The sequence below is a fragment of the Canis aureus genome, chromosome 34 (assembly GCF_053574225.1).
Source record: "Canis aureus isolate CA01 chromosome 34, VMU_Caureus_v.1.0, whole genome shotgun sequence".
Lineage (NCBI taxonomy): Eukaryota > Metazoa > Chordata > Mammalia > Carnivora > Canidae > Canis > Canis aureus.
The window spans coordinates 1,223,443-1,245,952 of NC_135644.1; the positions used below are offsets into that span (position 1 = coordinate 1,223,443).

Below are 22,510 nucleotides of genomic sequence, written 5' to 3' on the forward strand. Positions count from 1 at the left end.
CCTGAGCCCAAGGCAGATGCTTAAGGACTGAGCCACCCAGACACCCCTGTAAAAATATATCTTAACCAAAGTTATTCAGAGTAAAATTAAGTTCATTTGAATCATTTTTTAGCCACAACTAGCTATATGTATTTAACAAATGCTACTATATTTCAAATTATATTTAATAATATGAAATGAGAATCTTTCTTAGAACTATTACAGCCCTATTTCAATTATATAACACTTTCAATATACATAACAAACTGTATTTTCTTTCAAATTCTTACCTAAGAATTTCACTGAAATGTGTAAATATTGCCTTACCTATAGGCTGCTACGTACGCATACCTGTTGCCTAAGCTTTTGGAGTAATAGGGAGTGACCATCATCACAGCAATAATGACATGATGGCGGATGCAGTGATTATTTAGGTAGCATGACACACTTGTTACAAGAACAAGGTCTGCAGTCATAGTACCTGAATTTTGAATGAGCATACCTCACGTTATTGCACCCCACTCTACTATACTTCTCGGACACTGCATTTCTCACTGACTGAAGGTTTGTGGCAACCCTACATTGAGCAAGTCTATTGGAATCATTTTTCCAAAAGCATTTGCTCGCTTACGTTTTTCACAGTTTGGTAATTCTCACAATATTTCAAACTTTTTCATTATCCTTACATTTGTTATAATGATCTGTGATCAGTGATTTTTGATTGTCACTATTGCAATTGTTCAGGGTGTCAAGAATTGTACCCATATTAGATTGTGAACTTAATAAATACCGTGTGTATTCAGAGTGCTCCAGTATCCAGCCATTCCCCCATCTCTGTCTTCCTCCTCCAGCCTCTCTATTCCTCAAGACACAACAATATTGAAATCAGGCCAGTTAATGGCTTTACAATGGCCTTTAAGTGTTCAAGTGCATAACTGTACATCTCTCACTTTAAATCAAAAGCCAGAAATGATCCAGCCTAGTGAAGAAGGCATGTCAAAAGCCAAGGTAGGTCAAAAGTTAGGCCTCTTGCATGAGTGAGGCAAGTTGTAAATATAAAGGAAAAGTTCTCACAGGAAATCAAAAGTGCTACCCCAGTGAACACACACCTGATAAGAAAGTGAAACATATTATTGCTTATAGGGACAAAAGCTCCAGTGGCCTGGATAGAAGATCAAATCAGCCATGACATTCCCTTGAGCCAAAGCCTAATCCAGAGCAAGGCCCTGACCCTCTTCAATTCTATGAAGGCTGAGAGAAATGAAGCAGCCGAATAAGAAGTTTGAAGCTAACAGAGGTAGGTTCCTGAGGTTTAAGGAAAGAAACCGTCCCTATAACGTAAAAGTGCAAGGTGAAGTAGCAAGTGCTGCCTGTAGATGCTGCAGCAAGTCTCCAGATCCAGCTAAGACCATTAATAAAGGAGGTTACATTAAGCAACAGATTTTCTATATAAATGAAATGAAATCGCTTTATATTGGCAGAAGATGCCATCTAGGACTTTCATAAATAGGAAAAGTGGATGCCTGACTTCCAAACTTCAAGGGACAGGCTGACTGTCTTGTTAGGGGCTGATGCAGCTGGTGACTAAGTTGAAGCCAGTGCACGCTGGCCAACGCGGATATCCTAGGACCCTTAAGAATTAGGCTAAGTCTACTCAGTCGATGCTCCATAAAAGGAACAACAAAGCCTGGATGAGGACGAGTCTGTTTACAACATAATTTACTGAATATTTTAAGCCCACTGTTAAACCTACTACTCAGAAAAAAAGATTCCTTTCAAATATTCCTGCTCATTGACAATATACCTGGTCACCTCTGATAGAGATGTACAAGAGGGACTTGTTTTCATGCCTACTATAACACAACATTTTGTAGTTTCTACTTCAAGTCTTATTATCTTAGCACATCCTTTAAGAGAGCAGTAGAACAGACTGAGGTGAATGCAGAGTGTCTTAAGACCTTTGGCATAAAATCCCTGAGATGATTTTTATTCTTACCTGACTAATAAGAAATGCTGATTAATTATACCTTAAATTTACCAAATGATGAGAAAAGATATTCTCTGCTATGTCCTTAAGCTGTGCTCATTTTTCATTTTTAACTTTCTTTTTAATCTAAGATGATATATAAAACACAATGCTTATTTAAAGCGTGTATTTGGTTACATGTGACAATGATAGTATGTTGCTCCCAGGATCTTCCCGGGGATTAAAGTATTAAATGTGAATGAGCTTTTTTAAAAAAAGTTAAATGAGAAAAGCATTATTATTTGAAACTAATTGTTACAGTAACAATTAGCCATGTATATCTGAATGTACATACATAACTAGGTTAGTAGTTACTAAGATATCATTGCAATCATATTTTTGATACTACACTGTTATATAGGATTTACACCCATTTATTTACTTAGGGCTGTCATGTGTTCCTTCAAAAAATATAAGGGCATATAAAGTAAATATTATTTTTCCCACTTTGGGCATGAGGAAGTCAAGACTTCCAGAAATAGTGTAACTTGCTCATGATCATAGTAACCACTGACATTCCAATTGATCTGGTGAAAATTATGCATTCTTTTCACCATATCATCGTATTTTGACTTTTTAAAAATGTCATAGCTTATCATTTATTTCCATTTAATTATTTTACCTATTTTCTTAATATAATCCACCCTGGCTTATACATTCCAATTTTTAAAAATAGGAAAAAAGCTGTTTTGATGATTTTATCATGTTAGGCTAAGAATTTTAGTCCTGGTAATTATCAATTATTTTTATGTATATGCTATGCATATGTAAGTTTTCCAAATTACAGGTTCAAGATACACACAGGCAAAAACACATACACATTTTATAAAATAAGGAAGAATGCAAACAGTATTGAACCATGATATAGATACAGTATATAAAGATACAATAAATGTGGATATTGTGAGATGTCACTAAAATATTCTTCCATAAAATGGGATTAATATGGGATGCCTGTGTGGCTCAGGGTGTGATCCCAGGTCTGTGGATTGAGTCCCATATCGAGCTCCCTGTGAGGAGCCCTCTACTCCCTCGGCCTGTGTCTCTGCCTCTCTGTGTGTCTCTCATGAATATATAAATAAAATCTTTAAAGAAAATTTTTTAATGGGATTAATATGATCCCATTTATCAGCAGTTGTAAGAATGTAAGAAGATAACGTATATGAAAAGGTTTTATAAATTGCAAGGACCTGAGAAACTGTTACAGGAAATCATACTAAAATTAAATCTTGAATTTTGAATGAATTCTAGATTATTTATAACTATACTTTATAAATACATACTATGAAATATATAACTATACATTATTACTATATAGATATTATTTATATATCATGAACCTTGACATTTTAATTTATAATCTAAAACATTTGATAATCTACTAGAAACTAATTTGCATTGAAGTTTGTTCTTTCCATTACTATAGTATCAGTAAAAGAAACTCCTTTCAGTTTGTGTTATAAACACATTTGGAATAAATATAAAGATCTACTTCATTTCTCTTCTAGTTTTGGGTAATTATCCACTGAGAATGGAATTTCCAAATTAAACAATTATTAAGAAAGTTACAATGGGATTTAAAAATATATACAGTATACTTGAAAATGATTCTAAACATTTCTAAAACATTAAAGTCTTCACAGTTCATTACTGTTTCATGCTACAGAACACATCTGAATTTACATAAGCCTGTCAGTATATCCGTATGAACAAATGGGGCACCCGGATGGCTCAGCGGTTGAGCATCTGCCCTCGGCTCAGGTCGTGACCCCAGGTCCCGGGATCGAGTCCCACGTCCGGCTCCCCGCAGGGAGCCTGCTTCTCCCTCTGCCTGTGTCTCTGCCTCTCTCTCTGTGTCTCATGAATAAAATAAATCTTTAAAAGACAATCAAAAACTGAAATGTGTAGTTTTTGTAATTAGAATAATTTATTAGGGGATCCCTGGGTGGCTCAGCGGTTTAGCGCTGTCTTCAGCCCAGGGCCTGATCCTGGAGACCTGGGCTTGAGTCCCACATCGGGCTCCCTGCATGGAGCCTGCTTCTCCCTCTGCCTGTGTCTCTGCTCTCTCTCTCTCTCTCTCTCTCTATCATGAATAAATAAATTAAATCTTTAAAAAAATAGAATAATTTATTACATCATAGAACATGTTTATACTTCTTCCCTTATATAATCTCTTGATATTTCTAACCATCTTATAAATATTATAGAGCAAGTATTTCCTCTGCTTCAAAAGCAGAAGACGTGCACTCTAAGGTACTTTGCCCAGGGTTATGCAGTTATCCTGTAGGTGACCCAGGGCTAGATTCTTGATCATCTAAATCTCTATAAGTGGAAGCCAGAGGTTTCCTTAAGTGCTAAAGGAGCTGGTTATAGTTACTAGACTTGCTATAATCTCTTTATAAGTGGTACCAAACCAAAATTTCAAGTACTTTCAGTCTAAGCTTTTGTATTCCATGACAACAGTGTGAACAAGAGAGAGTACTGTAGGCTAAATAAAGGTACATTTATTATGATGCACCCTGGATAGCCATTTAACAATATCCAAATAATGTTAAATAACCATTGAATGCATGTGATGATTTTTTTTTTACTTCTTTACAATATAAAGTGAAGTGATTTGACATTATCTAGTCAACAAGTATTTATTGAGTGTACAGTATGCTCCAGGCACTGCTCTAAGCACTTAGGATTCAAGAGGAAACAAAACAGACACAGATTCCTGCTTTTTTGGTAATTAACTTGTTAGCTAGGGATAACTGACTTTATTTTTTTAAGATTTGTTTGTTTTAGGGAAAAAGCGCACACACACGCAGGGGGAGGGACACGGGGGGGGGTGGAAGAGAGAATCTACAGCAGACACCACAGTGAGTGCAGTCTGACTCAGGGTTCGATTCTACGACCCTGAGATCACGATCTGAGCCCAAACCAAGAGCAGCTCACGGTTAACCCACTGTGCCCACCCACCCCAAGAGTGACTGATTTTCACTTTGTAAACATAATAAATAAAGTACATTGGGTGGTAATAAGTTCCATCGGAAAAAGGCAAGCAAACTGGGTCGTGCCAGAGGGGTGCCAGGTAAACAATTTTGTATAGCGTGGTCAGAGTGAGCATCAGTGAGAGGGTGATGTTTGAACAACGACTTCAGTACGAGACAGTAAATCATACAGATTCAAAAAGAAAAGAGTTCCACTCAGAAGAAACTATTGCACGAAGGGCACTTAGGTAGTAGTATGCCTGTTATCTTGGTGTATCTGAAGAAAAAGGCCACTACGTCTGGAGGAGCGGGCGAGAGAGGAAACAAGAGACCAACTCCATAAGGGCGTGCAGGCCTTCAACATCTGCAGTGGCGGGAACGGGGCGCTTACTTCCTCTGCTTGACAGGACACTTTCAAGCAGAGGGAATAACATCACATGATACATATTGTGACAAAATCACACTTTAAAGTGTTGTGCTGATAACACAAAATAGGGGAGGCCAACTGGGAAGACCAGTGGCGAAGCTAATAAAGTAATTCAAAGAAGAGATGATGAGTAGCTTGAACAAAGTGGAGATAGTGAAAAGAGGTCCGATGGTAGGTGTATTTTGAAGGGAAAGCAAATAGGATTTCATGACAGACTGAATGGTATGATTAAAAAAAAGGGGGGGGGAGTCAAGAATAACACTAAAGGGGACGTCAGGGTGGCTCAGTGGTTGAGCATCTGCCTTTGGCTCAAGTTGTGACCCCAGGGTCCTGGGATTGAGTCCTGCATCGGGCTCCCCGTAAGGAGCCTGCTTCTCCCTCTGCCCCATCTCTGCTTCTTTCTCTGTGTGTCTCTCATGAATAAATAAATAAAATCTTAAAAAAAAAAAAGAATAACACTAAGATTTTTGTCTTAAGACACATCTAGGATAAAGATGTCACCACGGAGAAGGGGCGATCTGTAGAAGGAACAAGCTTAGCATAGAGAGGTACCAGAAGCCTTTGGTTGCACGCAAGCTGTGTTTCCCATCAACTTTATCAAGAAGGCACCTGAGACATGAGACCGGAGCTGGAGAAAATGGTCTAGACGACAGATACAAATGAAAATTAGTTGACCTACAGATGTTTATACAGTATTAGGAGAGTAAATGAAATCACAAAGGAGAGAGTGTAGGCAGCACAGAAAAGGACCAAAGACTGCTGCGTGGATCACTCCAACCTTAAGAGTTTCAGGGAAAGAGGAAGAATCAATAAGATACAAGTGAAAAAAAAAAAAAAGTGCCTCCTAGTGAAGTGGGAATAAAAGCAATAAAATGTGGTTTTCAGGAACCAAGTGAAGAAACTATAACAAGATAATGCACACAGTAAATTACACAGTAAACTAATGAGGTGAGATAATCAACCATTTGCAATATAGAGTTCAAGAGTAGTTTCACCAGGGCTGTGGAGGGACTCTTTTGGGTGTCTGGAGAGAGAAATGGGAGGAGCCTTGTTAGACACTGACGATGTAGGAAATCCCTTTTTTTTTTTTTTTTTAAGTAATCTCTACCCCCAACATGGGGCTCAAACTGGTAACTCCAAATCAAGATCACGAGTCGCACGCTCTACTGAATGAGCCAACCAAACGCCCCAAGAATTCTTCTGAAGCGCCTTGCTGCAGAGAGAAGCAACAAAACCCAACAGTGTTTGTTTATTGTTTTTTTAAGAGGAAATGAATAATATCTTGTTTATATGTTATTGGGGATAATCCAATAGAGAAGGGGAAATTTATGACATGAGAGACAATAATTATAGGATCAAAATTCTTTATCAGGAAAAAGGACAGGATGTAGTGACCAAGCAGAGGAACTGGCTTTAGATACTATCAATTTAATAAGATATATTTTCTAATCCTATATTTAAGTAGGAACCCAGAGGTCTTAGATTTGGTTTCTATATATTCCAACATATTTCTAATTAAATATAAATTAATAACTGTATATGATATTTTGTTCATATTTCCTATAAAGATAGCAGTAAGATCCATCTCCACACGGGGATCCCTGGGTGGCGCAGTGGTTTGGCGCCTGCCTTCAGCCCAGGGCGTGATCCTGGAGTCCCGGGATCGAGTCCCGCGTCAGGCTCCCTGCATGGAGCCTGCTTCTCCCTCTGCCTGTGTCTCTGCCTCTCTGTCTCTCTCTGTGTGTGTCTCTCATGAATAAATAAATAAAATCTTTAAAAAAAAAAATCCATCTCCACAATGTAACATTCAGCAGAATAGAATCAAACTGTGTTCAGTGTTGAGAAATGACACAGGTATTAAAATGACTCATTCAACAAATACTTACTGAGCAGCTGCTTACCCCATCATTCTTTTCCTGAGTAGATGGGGCTCTTTGTCAAGGGCACGGCTTGAAGTGAGGCTAATTAGAGGTCGTTGGATTTCACATCTGTGTGTAATTGCTTTAAGCTTTTGACTAGACTGTGCCAATGAAATAAAAGATTCAATTTGTAGCAAGAGAAAGAAGAATTTGCAAAAAGTAGTTTTTAAATTTAAAAAGCATGAACTAAACTTACTGTTTTTTTAAGGCACTCACTCTGGAGACAATCGTGATATGATTTTGAATGTCTGATTTCTTTGTGAGTCAGAATTATTCTTCAAGGTATTTTTACTTCTGGAAGAAAGCTCAATATTCTATCTTCATTTTGTGCCTGCTATGAATTGCTCCATTAAATATGCAGCATCCCTTCTTGGCCTAACAGTAAACACTGTTATTTTTTAAAGGATTAAAGCAGATGTACACAGAAAATAGATTACTTTTAAGCTACATCATCATTAACCAAAGGATTTTTTCATAAAAATATAAATATTGGCCAAAGTTAAAATTGAATATTAAATAAATATGCATTGCTTTAGAAGAGGTGTATGAAAATGTTTTCCTAGAATAGCATATCAAATTTTTTGTTTAGCTCTATTTCTTTAGAGTTTAAATTTCACATCTAAAAATATAAGTTATGGGCAGCCCTGGTGGCTCAGCGGTTTAGCTCCACCTTCAGCCCTGGGTGTGACCCAGGGTCCTGGGATCGAGTCCCACGTCAGGCTCCCTACATGGAGCCTGCTTCTTCCTCTGCCTGTGTCTCTGCCTCTCTCTCTGTGTGTTTCTCGTAAATAAATAACAGCTTTAGAAAAATAAAATAAAATAAAAATAAAATAAAAACGTAAGTTATATCTGTCTACCCTTATCCAATTAGCTTGAATTTCCATCCCTTCATGAAAGAGTTTAGTCTGCATTTTTTGATGGCTTTATAATTCTTAAATATTATATTATGTTTTAAGATAACATTTAAATTGTCTTGATATTATGTATTATTTGCTTCCAATTATAACCTTTATATTTATTCATTTACATTTATAACTATGTATACCAATTTCTGAATATCTCCCATGTCAAGAAAGATGTTATTGCCAATTTATGGCTCTTAAATGCCCTTCAGTCATTTTGAATTTGTTGCTATCCTTTTCTGACAATATTATCTCCCATACTTTTTTATTCCCTGCAAATATTACATTATCTAGTTTATAAGTTGTGTGTTGTTACCATTTTCTACTCTTAAAAACATTGGCACCTTCTCCAAACTCCAACTTTCCAGTGTTCCAGATGGCAAAACTGTCTAAACGAAAAGCTCGTCTTTATTACAACCTGCTTTTACTCTCATACTTATTTAAGTTGTGTCATTAATATCTGCCCATCACATAAGCGTGCAACCACCTGGGAGAATCCGGTATTGGCAGGTAGTTCACTCTCAGGACTGGTTGAGTGGCCGGCGAGTACCCGCACTGAGGCACAAGGCATTGCACAGGAGCGAGAACCTGAGGTCGGGGCCCGCTGAGAACCGGGGGAGCAGCGACCTGGGGTGCCAGGGGCATCAGTGCAGGCAGGCACTCGGCTGGCTGCCACCCTGCCACGCAGTCACCCACATGCCATGCCGCAGCACTACTCGGAGCCCCCGGGCCGAGGGATCACCGCCGGAGCTGGGTCTGAGCCGGGAGAAGGGGAAGCAGCACCGAGGGTTGGGGCTTTCATTTCAGGGTCCTGCGGCCACTACCTCCATGAGCACGACGTCGGGCAGAATCAGTCCCACGTCTTCAACCTGCTGTAATAAAGTCTGGTATTTCCGTCTACATTTCCAGCTAAAGTTTAAGGATCCGCTGTTGAACCAAGAAAGGGAGATTGTAGCAATTTCTGTCTTTTCACCCGCCTTACAACCATTTATTCTCTTGGGTCATTTTTAATTTTCAACCTTTGATTTTAAAACATGAATTAACCGTATTTTTGAGATTCCTTAAAAAATAAAAAAGCAAGTATACATATGATCACCTCACTTCAACACAACCCACTTTACCAAAGAAAACAGAATAACAATTCTACTGGAAGAAACCAAAAACTTCCCTTTTGTATTTTCCTTCTAATTTTGACTGAAGTAAATCATGTTGCAGAAACCCAGAGAAACATCACCTGCATCGAGCACACACACACACTATATATACGAACATGCATGGCGCACACACACACACACACACACACACACAATTACTTCTCTACTCCCAAAAGCATTCACAATCTTCTCAAAACCCTAATAGTCTAATGTACCAATTTGTGAAGTTTTTGATAACTGCATGAAGTGCTATTGTTTTTGTAGATTTATTTCAAATAGGGTGTTTTAAACTTCCCACTGCTGCAAAATACAGATGCCACAATGCCACACACCTGTGCAGACATTTTTAAGGGGCAATAAAGGAAAGCAGAAAACAAGCAACTGCTTATAAAAAAGATAGAAAGCCCTAAATACTGGGGTACAGGCTATGAGAGGTCACTGATGATGTTTGTATGATGCTTTTGAAAGGATACAGACGAATCGATATAATATTTTACATTATGATTATAAACCATAGAAGCTTATTTAAGAAATACGTGAAAACAGAAATATGCAAAAGCTTCATGCATTTCAGAGATGGCCCCCGATCCACACAGTTTCTGCACTAAGTGCGCAGAAACTATTAGCGATTATCAGCATTTTTATTAATCTTAAAAGTCAATCTTAATCAAGTAAGACCTGATACAGAGCATCAGCCTGCGGGCAACAGAGATATTACACGGTGTCATTTTCTTGCTAGGTATTTGCTACGAAGAAGACCAAATACGTCATATGCTCCTCAGGGGCTTTTCTGGCCTTTCACATGTGGATGGAATACAGTATATTTTCCCCCCGGGATTCAGCTTACTAGGAGGCATCCCTTCATGTTCTATGGCCGCAGACCCTCTAGGAGGTTCCCGAAACGGCTCCTCGCTGCTGCTGGCTCAGCCTTCCTGCAAGAGTCGCCTGCCCTGGTCTTAATTGCAGAACACAGACCGCTGCTGAAGGCTTTTTCACTTGCAATAAAATACAGTCGTCTCTGAAGAATAAGGATAGGATTAGGCAGGAATCAGTCACCTCTTGTCTTTTAAGAAAAATGCTTTTTGTTTCTATGGAGACACATCTCATGACATGATGAAAGGTACAGGAGAGAGGAGGAGAGAAGGGAAGCGGAGGGGGTGACATGACGCACACTCGGTTGGTTCCAGTGGAAGGAACCAGCATCAGGACGACGCCTAAACAGCATCCTCCTGACGCTCCGTTAAACGGGAGCGGTTTTGCCAACACTCACTTGGTTTTCTTCATCATGTAATGTTGTAACTGAGATGGCTGCTCCTAAGTGGCAGTATTCAGACCAGCTGTGCCCCTGACAAGCTCTGACCTACCTAGTGAAAGGGTGGTTGCTTATATTCACAGTAAGATAAAAAAGGAAGATAGGATCCAGAGACAAACCATTAAAACATTCTAATAAACGTGTGGTGTACATCATCGATTGCTTTTTCTCCCCTACAAGCATTAATACATTAAAAAATAAGCTTGAAATATGCTCTACTCAGTGTTAAAATATAAAGATAACTTCATCATCATCATTAATTTTGTCAAAATCGGCCACAAGCGCAGCCCAATCAAAAGTATCACGTATGAGTGCCTACTATGTTTTAGGGTTGGTTCTTTTTTTTTTTTTTTAACATATATTAGTTCATTTGATCTTCACAGTAATTCTCTAAGTTAGGCACAATTAACTTCTTTATATTTTACTCTAACTGTATAGATGTAATATGACTTCACCAATGTCAGAGCTTGATTTGAAAAAAAAATACATCTTATACATAAAGGAAGTAAGTGGAGCTTTGCCAATTAACAAGATAGGAGTCGTTCATATTAGTTATTTGCTCTTTTATCTTTTTTTAAAGTAATCTGTACACCCAACGTGGGGCTTGAACTCACGACCCCAAGATCAAGAGTCAGATATTCCACCAACTGAGCCAGCCAGGCACCCCAAGTTACTTGTTCTTTTCATCAATAAACCCACCTTGCATAGTTGCTAGGGCACACAACATTAGGTCTATTCCTAGCAGAAGGTTCAGAAAGGGGAGAAAACAGAAATAAGGTTGGTTAAGATCCTGAGGCATTCCAGGCGTTGAGATACCATTTAGTACATATGATCTCACTTCAGTTCTCTACAACTGCTGGAGACCAATTTTTCTCAGACGGGAAAGCACATACCCCCCAAGAATGAAATTCAGCGCACTCACAGACAAGCAGCTCCTCAGTGCGGGCGCCCGGCTTGGGGTCAGGCCGGAATACCCTCCCTGGGCTCCCATTACATCTCTTCAGATATCCAGGCCTTTGTGTCTAGTTCCACACTATTTCTCTCTTCTCTGTGCTACTGGGTCACAATCTCAAATCACTAAAAAAATGGTTTGTGATTTTCTGTAATTAATTCCAATGTGGTTATTCTGAGTCCTATCATTGAAATATTATCGATTTTCACTATCATACTTTGAGTTGTTTCAATGTTCTAAAAAAAGAATAGTAATTTTAAAATGAAGTATTTGGGCAGCCCGGGTGAGTCTTGGGATCGAGTCCCATGTCGGGCTCCCTGCATGGAGCCTGCTTCTCCCTCTGCCTGTGTCTCTGCCTCTCTCTCTCTCTCTCTCTCTCTCTCTGTGTCTCTCATGAATAAATAAATAAAATATTTTTTTACATAAATAAAATCTTAAAAAAACAAAATAAAATAATAAAATAAAATGAAGTATTTGTTTTGTTTGGCAGAAAAAAAAATACTTAGCATTCATACGTTATCTGATATTTGGCTACTAATGCCTAAAAATATCCATAGAGATAAAAACAAACTATTTAGGGCCCTTGTAGATTGTTGCAAACTTCAATATATAAGCAAAACAATGAAATCTTACCCTTAGGAAACTTAATGAAATGTTTCTTATCTTCCTGCTTTAGACATGATGCTAGTTAGAGTTGAAGAATAGGATGACTAATCACTTTCAAACAAAAACTGAGAATCTTAAAAAAAAAAAAAAAAAAAAAAAAAAAAAAAAAAACAACAACAACCGAGAATCTCAAAGTCAGATATACAGGCCTACGTACACCTCTTGCCTGAAATGTGGCTGATTATACTGCAAAGTGAATTGCCAGCACATTTATCATAATTTATAAATATGTTGTAGAGGCAAGTTTTATAATGACTCACTAAAAATTGGGAAACCTCAAATCCCTACCTCATTCATCTTACTGTGTTTATGAAGCCCCAGAAGTGGGACAGCTGAAGGACAACATGGGGACCAGGAGCAGCTGCGTGTGGTCCTGTGCTCGCAGCTGGTGTACACAGTCATGATTCTCTCTCCTCCTCCAAATCATGGGGATTTTGTACTGTGTTGACAAGTAACCTATGTGTGTATTATTTTCCCATTCTGCAGCTTCACTTCCTGCTTGGCTAGGTCCAAATTAAAAAAAAAAAAAAAAGGCAGTAAAATGTACGTATTTCTCATGCACTTATTCACATCTGTCCTATTTGATCATCATGCGTCCAGAATTATTCCATATAAATCTATCCGAATCCTCTCTCATAAGAAATATGCTATTAGGGATGTTGTGATATATCTTTACTTGGTAAACAGTATATTTTTAGTTTTTTATATATATTTGCCACAAGATACAGCGATTTTGATCTTTACAAAGGTATAAAAGAAAGTGGCATTTGTTCTGATCCTTGAAGAATGCCTAGATGTTTTCCAGAAAGACAAAGAAAGGCTGGACATCTTAGGGGAAACATTACATTGGTAAAGTTGCGGAAGTGTCAGGGGATGGGGGAGCCTGGCACAAATGCGTGTGCTCCAGGGAGGCCTAAGGAATTTCCAGAAACATAAGCCAATGCCACAAACTGTGACAAGAGTCAAGAGTAGTAATGAATCGTTAAAAAATTCAAATTTTCCCCAGCACCAAATGTGAAGAAGAGCAGCTTCCCTCTCCCTTTTCTTAAAGCCCTTCCTTGTAATTGCAAATGCTTCCTCTGTCTCTTTGAGATGTACGGAAATCTTTTAGAAGCCTAGTAGGCCTCTTGCTGGTTTTGCATCTCGGGGACCTTCCTTGGCGTCCTTGGCACCATCTTTTTGAAACGTGAACCTCAGGGAAGGTTGAGGCCCGTGTCCCTGTTTCTAGACATCTGGACACAAGGGGAGCTTCCTGCTCGTCTTAGAGACACCAGCTCCGTCTTGCTGTGACTGAAACAACGGGCTGCCCGTAGGCGGGGACGGTCCGGGCCTGGCTTTAGGAAGGCGGGAGCTCCGTCCTCACGGGCTCTAGCGGCCGGCGTCGGGCGTGCGGTGCGGCCTGCCTGGATGCTTCCCCAGCAATGAAACTATTTTCTTTCCTTTTTGCACTTGTGGAGATCTCGGAGACAGCAGAGGGCCTTATTTTTAATCACGTCCAAAATAAGACCACCGAAGCCTCTGTGAGCTGTGCCTAGAACACCGAAGTCTACTATTAGGAAAAGCCATCGAAAACCTGGAGGGTCTTGGTCCACACGCACGTGTGCTTTCCAATAAAGCGTATTGGCAAGGCGGCAGCGGCCGGCGAGCAGGGCCCAGAGGCACGTGAGCACCTCAGAGATACCAGAGTCGCCCATGGGAAAGGTCAGAGGCCTGATTACACCAGTGGTGCTGGAGGCAGCCGTCGGGGCAGACAGGCAAGTGCCTGAGTTGGCAGGCCCGACAGGTCCTCATGCGGTCAACGCCAGGGATGCCAACGCCGACAACCTAGCAATTCATGACAAAGTCTTGGACGTCAGCTTCTGTGACCTACTCGATACTGGCTGACCACTGAATGACCACGACGCACCGTGAACTGATGCCAGTGTTCGTGTCGGCCAAAACCACCCGCATCACAATCCTGTGAAGCACACTGTCCGATCGTGCTACAAAGGAAGATACCGAGGCACGTTTCTGAGCGATTTGCCAAAAGTTACAAAAAAAAAAAAAAAGAGCTCGTGGATCCAAGATAAATACTTACTATACTAAGGACTGGAACAAAATATGGTAACCAGTTAATCATATGTAGATAAAGAAAGAATTATAGATGAGTATGTGGGAGTACGTAGTGACTTGGGGCGCGGACAGGTATTAACACCAGTGGAAGAAAAATATCAACAGAACCACTAACCCAAGAATACTCTTTCACAGAAAGCACTTCTTGGAAGACGGACCAATGTACGATTTTTCTAAAGCTGACTAAAAGGGTACGGGTGTCCACTGGGTAATAAGTACGGGTGCGCTCCCTGGAGCACGAGGTATAGACCACTACTACTGACGAGAGACACGCAAACTAACAGAGGAAGGGTCCACATGGGAACTCTCCGGAGAAGGAACTAACAGAATGTCTAGAGAGCTTCTTCCTTCTCTTCCTTTTCAATTTTTTATTTATTTATTTATTTATTTATTTATTTATTTATTTATTTATTTATTATAGACATTGAGAGAGAGAGAGAGAGAGAGAGAGAGAGAGAGAGAGAGAGAGAGAGAGGCGGAGACACAGGCAGAGGGAGAAGCAGGCTCCATGCAGGGAGCCCGACATGGGACTCGATCCCGGGTTTCCAGCATCAGGCCCTGGGCTGAAGGCAGCGCTAAACCGCTGAGCCACCCGGGATCCCTTCTCTTCCTTTTCTAGAAAAAAATACTAATAAACACTTCACCAACATTTGAGTAACTATGAACGATCCTGCAGAAATAATAAGTAGTGTGTGCGTATGTCTGTGTGTGTGGATAAACACAAACATGTACACGTACACATATACACACACAGCATATCGTTCTAAATAAAATGGTGGGAGGTGTCTACACATCAAAACGTGTGTGCATATATACACATATATTATTCCAGATTATAAGACCTTGCATACCGTGAATGAATATACCTCTGTCAAAATCAAAATTCTCTCTGTAATTGATTTCTCTGTTGTGCCCGAGATTGCGAATCCTAGAAACCACCGAGGAGCTGACACCGATGCAAACACACGAGGGTTTATTAACAAGCTCGAGCTTGGGTCCAACCAAGTGCACCCGACACAGCGGAGCAGGGACTTGGACCCCAAGGGGGGTTACAGGTGGGTTTTTATGGGCTGGCCTAGGGGATTTTTAGAAGAGGGGGAGGAATTTCTTAAGCTCCGTTTTCATTCCAATACCGGACTTTCTGTCTCTGTCAAGGGCGTTCTGAGCTCTGTTTTCATTCTGATATGGGATTTTCTGTCAAGGGCATTAAGCTCTGTTCTCATTCTGTTATGGGACTCTCTGTCAAGGGTGTTCTGCGGTTTTTCCTATAAAGTTCAGCTCTTATTCACGGGGGCCTGAGATGGCTGTACTTGTGCTAATGCTAGACTTGAGGTGGAGTGGCCTTAGTTTTCTCGGCCTCCACACTCTAAATATTTCCTCCTGGAAATAACACTGAGCAAAACCGATTGGTTGTTTAATTTTCTATTAGTCTCATAAGTCAATCTGAGATGTCACTAATTAATTTCCTTTGTTGCACCATCAATTAGGTTCAATTAATTCAACTCAGTTGAATTACTTGAATCAAGTCGAAATGTAATTTGTAAGTATAAATGCTTAAAGAAACGTTTCATCAGATCAACACAGAACAGTTATCCCTATTATGAATAAAGGAGATATGCTACAGAATAGCATTTTTTCCCCAGAAACTCCCAACTATAAGGAGGAATACTAAATGTCCACTGATGGACGAGTGGGTAAAGAAGATGTGGTAACACACGCACACATAATGGAATATTACTCGGGCATGAAAGAGGTTAAGATCTTGCCGTCTGCGACAACATGGATTTACCTAAAGAGTATTTTGCTAAGTGAAATGTGAGTCAGACAGACAAAGGCAAATACACGTGGAATCTAAAACACGAAGCAAACAGACAAAACAGAAACAGACTCATAGTTACGGGAAGCAAACTGATGGCTGCTGGTGGGGGAGGGGGAGGGGACGGACAAAAATAGGTAGGGGGGTTAGGAGCTACAATTCCCAAGACTGGAGAAACAGGCAAGTGAAAATAGCAACTCGTGGCTCCCCACAACAGAGACTCCCAGGTGGAAACTGCAACAGGAGTCGAAAAGCCTCAACCGCAACGGAGCACTTGCTGAAGGCTCAATGGGAAGGACTCTGAGAGGTGAAAATTCAAGGGCACCCAGGCAAAGGAGAGCCTCCACAATTTGGGAGGATTTACCTCCAGACCGTCCAGGTTCTCACACTAAATACCAGAGAAAAATGCCCTTGTGCTTCCCGCAGAAATGGGAGAAAGGAACCATTTTTAAATATTCTAGAACACTCCATTGTTGACAGAGCCTGTCCTCGCACCTCACCGGCTGCAGCGCTGTCAGAGCCCAGTCTAACCAAGGGAACGGAACTACCCAACTCCAATCAGCTCTCGTCCAAGCAGAAATCAATGAAATTGAAAACAGGAAATCATTAGAGAAAATAAATGAAAGCAAAAACTGGGTCTTTGGAAAGATCAATAAAACCCAATAAACTTTTAGCCAGGCTAACAGAAGATGAAGAAGACAGACGATACAAATCGCTAAAATCAAAAAATGAAAGAGGAGTGGCTTTCTCTCAACCGCGTGTCCATCAATGTCCAGCCAAAGACAAGGGCGCCTGCTGCAGGCCTCAAGCGAGCCACCATCCCGCTTGCAAAAAAATATCCTTATATATCTTTCTTTATACAACTTTGCCACTTACACTGGAATTTAACTAAAAATTTAAATGCTGGGTCAGGCTGTGTGCACAAGAGAAATTACACGCCAGACGGCCTTCCAAAGTGGTTGATTTCTGTCCCCAACAACAAGGCATGAAAGTTACCACTTGCCTGATGGAGTCTGCTTGGATTCTCTCGCCCTCTCCCTCCGCTCCTCCCCTGTGCATGTGTTCTCTCTCTCTTGCTCTCTCTCTCTCTCTTTCTTTCTCTAAAATAAATCTTAAAAAAAACTAATGTAAGGTTATGTTTTAAACTTTTCTATTTCTGTCTTTAAAGAATCCATCCTCCGGGCGCCTTGGTGACTCAGTTAAGTGTCAAACTCTTGGTTTGGGCTCAAGGTATGATCTCATGGGTCCCGCCCGAGTGCTGCACGCGGTGGGGAGTCGGCCTCAAGATTCTTTCCCTCCGCCGCTCCCCCAGCCTGCCAGAGCTCTCTCACATAATTACATAAACAAAGAGATCTTTAAAAAAGAAGAGAACACATTATCAAAATGAGCAGATGTTATAGCTGCAGTGGAGAGGAAATACAGTGAAGGTACACGGTCTACAGATTCCTCATATACGTTGCCTTTGATTTTAATGAGATAAAATGTAAATTAACATATTAACATAGAAATTATTTTGAAATATGATAGGAAATTCTAACAAAATTGTGCGTGTTTGTTGTTGTTTTCTTTGTTGTTTTTCGGTTTGTGACTTGCACTTTTGATTGGCTATTACCTATAAATATACTGAATCTTTTTTTTTTAAAGATTTATTTATTTATTTATTTATTCATGAGAGACCCAGAGAGAGAGGCAGAGACATAGGTAGAGGGAGAAGCAGGCTCCTTGCAGGGAGCCCGACGTGGGACTCGATCCCGGGACCCCGGGGTCATGCCCTGGGCTGAAGGCAGACGCTCACTCAACCGCTGAGACACCCAGGTATCCCTAAATCCTGAATCTTGCTTCCATTATATTATTTAATATTTTTATTGATACGGTGTACATATAATAAAATATACATATTTTTGTGCTCAGTAGGATGACTTCAGGCAAATGCATGACTTCCTCTAACCCACACCTCTTTCAGAACTGGCTCCTTCCCATCTGCAGAAACTTCCCTCATGCCGCTTTCCAATCTCTGTCCTCACGTCATCCCTCACCAGAGCCAAACACTGATCTAATTATAGTCACCATAAACAACTTGACCTCTTTTAGAAATTCTTATAAACGCAATCATACAGCATGTATTCTTTTATGTCTGTTTTTTATTCGGCCAATCATCATGTTATGCATATCAGAATATTTAAAATTTTTATTGCTGAGTCATATTCAATTGTATGAATACATCACAATTTGTTTATTATTCTCTTGATAGCCATTTGGGATGTTTCTAGTTTTGGCCTATTATAACTTAAACTCTTATGAAAATTGTTCACAAATCCTTTTATGTATATATATTTTATTTTTCTTGGTTAGGAGGCGAATTGCTGGGTAACAGGGTAAATATAAGTCAAAATTCATAAGAAACCAACAAACTTTTAAAAAACTGGTTGCAACATTTACATTCCCACCAGCAATGTTTGAGACTTGCTCTTGTTGCGTTTTTTTTGCTTGTTTGTTTTACATTTTTAAATGACTGCCTTTTAAATGTAGCCATTCTGGTAGACATGGAGAGGTATCTCAAAGTGGTTTATATTTTCATTTCACTTATTACTAATAATACTGAGTATTATTTCATATACTTATTGGATGCCTGTATATCTTTCTGACATGCGTGTTCAATTTTTTTGTATATTTTTATTGGGTGTCATTTTATTGGAGTCGTAACAATTCATTATATGTTTTATTTTTTTTTCATTTATTTTTTTTAATTTATTTATTTACGATAGTCACACTCAGAGAGAGAGAGAGAGAGGCAGAGACACAGGCAGAGAGAGAAGCAGGCTCCATGCACCGGGAGCCCGACGTGGGATTCGATCCGGGGTCTCCAGGATCGCGCCCTGGACCAAAGGCAGGCGCCAAACCGCTGCGCCACCCAGGGATCCCTCATTATATGTTTTAGATGCAAGTTGTTTGATATAAATAACATTTTGTTCCAATTTGTCTTTGTTTTCTTAAGGTTGTCTTCTGAAGAATAGTTTTAATTTGATGAAGTCCAACCTTTCCTTTCTAAGATAATGTTGCCTATTCTAGGCCATAAAGATAGTCTCCTATATTTTCTTTTCCAAATTTTTTTATAGGTTCAGATTCAACATTTAGGTCTATGATGCATCTCAAAATAGATTTTTGTTTATCATGTGAGGTAGCTTTGGAGGTTTTTCTTTTTTCCTCACATGATATTTACTATTCACTATTTCTCACTGAATTTTTTTCCCATCGAATTTTTCTGGTGCCTTTGTTGAATATGAGTTAGACATACCTGGATTGCTTTATTTCTGGACTCTCCATTTTGCTCCATTATTATATGTGTCTATCTCCACATTTACAATACACTGCTTGAATTACTGTATTTTTATAGTAAATCTTAAAATCAAGTGGCATCAATCCTCTAGCTTTGTTCTTCTTTTTCAAGATGGCTTTAGCTGTTTAGGACCTTTGAATTTTCACATAGATTTGCAATCACCCTGCCCATCTCTGAAGTAGATCTTGATATGCTTTTTCTGGCAGCTGTATCGAATCAATTGATGAATTTACGGAGAACAGCCAAGTTAACAATATTAAGCATTACACTTTAGGAACATAATATGTTTCCCCATTTATTTAGGTCTTCTACAATTTCAGCATTGTTTTCTACTTTCAGTGTGGGAATTTTTTTACACACCTTATGTCACATTTGTCCTTTTATTCTATTATAAATATGATTTTAAATTTTCAATTACTTATTGTGTATGTATGGAAATACAATTGATACTGACTTTATATACTGAGACTTTTTATTATTTTTGATAATTTTAATTAACATTTTTGATCACTTATTTTTATTTCAGTTATTTTACTTGTTTTGTATGTATAGATTCTAGAGATATTCAATAATCATGTTATCTGAGAATAAGGATAATAAAACTGTCTACTTTCTCCCTTCTATACTTTATGCCTTTTTCTTTTTTTTGCTTTATGTAGTAAAATATCTGTGAAGTATAAATAGATGTTGTAGAAATGTACAACCTTTAACTGCTTCAGATAATGATCCTAGAAAAGGAATAAGTATTTGCAAGAGCCCTTCTCCCTTTGCTTATTGTTTACTCCTTGTTTTGTTTTTTACTTCCCAGCTAGCTCCTAAGGTCCACAGCCAGCCTTTCTCTAATTTCTTTTAAATTGTTTGAAACTACAGTGCATCTCATTACCTCATGCCTAACCAGCCTGACTCTTCAAATTAATAGTAATGAATTCATCTATTTACTCATCTATCTGGAAATACAGCTTACTTCAGCTTATTGACATTTTTAAATGCAACTCAAAAGTTGTGTAACAATGGTACTACAATGATGCATAAAATTGAGTTTGAGTAAGGAACACACTATACATTGGAGGGTTAGTAATAAAATCTGAGAATGCTAATGATGACTCCAAGGTTATCATCCCTGCTCTAGATACTCTTTGCAGAGTTCTGCCTCAGAGACCTGTTCTAGTTCTTCTTTTCAGAGACTTTGCAGAGATGATCTTGGCTCCCAACAAAAAACAGTAAGTAAAATTAGGATATGCATGATAAAAAAAAACTGTTGAAAAAAAATGTTCTTTTGGGCACCTTGCTTGATTCATGAATTCTGTTGTATGCTTTTTTTAAACTCAAGAGCATTTCAAAGACCTGATACTGTTTGGGAATATGAAAGAAAAATTCCCTATACTTTTTGTAAGCTAAGTAAGAAACAACAGAAAAAGTTAGCTACTTTAAAGGACAGAGAGATGTACATGAAATCCTAATAGACATTATGTTTATGCCCTTAACTTAGGCAAAAAAAACCCAAAATGTTGCATTGCTTTACATCCTCTAAGCAAATGAATTCTAACCCTAAAATTCCATTCCACCTCTGTCTCTATTAGGATTCCTTAATCAGTTATGGCCATGACTATGAAGAAGTTCTTGGAGCTTGCATCACAGCAAAAGCCAAAGACATCCAACCAGTATTGGCTCATCTCTTCATTTACTTCTTGCCTCTGAAATGCTTGTCGCTCAGTCTTCATCACTTCATCCCTAGGCCCAGTGTCTAGCAGTTTCCACATCCAATTTAGTCACAGGGATCTTTGCTCAAGAACTCTGGGGGCAAGTGTTGAGCATCTCTGAGTCCGTCAGTCATCATTTGTCCTTTTCTAATTAATATTAGAGCAAAATTGTGTGATGCTTACAGACTCTCGATTATGTACACAATTTACTTTTATCCAAACTTCTTTCATGAGCAAGATGCAATTCATAAAACTCTACCGGTAACTGAATACTTTTTTAATGGAAGCAAAATTATATATTTAAATACTAAATTAAGCTAACAAGAGAGGATATATCTATGAAAAATTAAAAGAAACTAAGTTGTAAGTACTTATATTTAATGTGAATATAGCACTAATAGAAATATAAAGATAAAATGTAATAAATTACAAAAGTTACTTGTTACTGAAAACAGACACCCATAAAAATGAATAATATTTTTAAAAACTTGAGGAACCTCCACAGTTTTCCAGAGTGGCTGCACCCACTTGCATTCCCACCAAGAATACACAAGGGTTTCTTTTACTCCACATCCTTATTGACACTTGTTTCTTGTGTTTTTTATTTTACCCATTCTGACAGGTGTGAGGTGGTATCTCATTCTAGTTTTGATTTGCATTTCCCTGATGATGAGTGATGAGCATTTTTTAATGTTGTTTGTTGGCCATCTGTATGTATTTTTTGGAAAAATCTTCTACGTTTGAACTGCATTATTTGTCTTTTGGGTCTTAAGTTGTATTAGTTCTTTATATAGATATTAACCCTTTATTGGATATGTCATTTCTAAATATCTTCTCCCATTCAATATGTTGGTTTTTGTCGATTGTTTTCTTCCTTGTGCAGAAGCTTTTTTATTTTGAAGTAGTCCCAAAAGTTTATTTTTGCTTTTGTTTCCTTTGCTTCAGAAGACAAACATCACACATCAGAGAAATTACTGCCTATGCTCTTACTGAGTATTTTTATGGTTTTAGGTCTTTAATCCAATTTGAGTTTGTTTTTGTGTAGAGTGAAAGAGGTACGGTTTCATTCTTTTGCATGTAGCTGTCCAGTTTTCCCAGTATCATTTGTTGAAGAGATTATCTTCTTCTCATTATATCCACTCTTTCTTTGTTGAAGATTGCCATATAATGGTGCATTTATTTCTGGGTTTTTCTATTCTATTCCATTGATCTATGTGTCTATTTTTATGCCAC

General features: G+C 38.8%; 1 long non-coding RNA gene across 6 annotated transcripts in view; it reads right to left on the bottom strand.

Moving 5' to 3' along the window:
- LOC144304957 (uncharacterized) overlaps positions 1 to 22,510 on the bottom strand; it is a 69,223-nt gene that overhangs the window by 33,351 nt on the left and 13,362 nt on the right. For 3 of the 6 annotated variants that reach the window (XR_013371970.1, XR_013371968.1, XR_013371971.1), the window contains exons 2-4: positions 10,230 to 10,400; positions 7,523 to 9,155; positions 7,309 to 7,427 (exon numbers count right to left, since the gene is read on the bottom strand). This is a non-coding gene — a long non-coding RNA (uncharacterized LOC144304957). Of the gene's footprint in view, positions 1 to 7,308; positions 7,428 to 7,522; positions 9,156 to 10,229; positions 10,401 to 11,393; positions 11,935 to 16,604; positions 17,767 to 22,510 lie in introns of those variants that run through there. The other 3 variants (XR_013371969.1, XR_013371967.1, XR_013371972.1) reach the window with 3 other exon arrangements.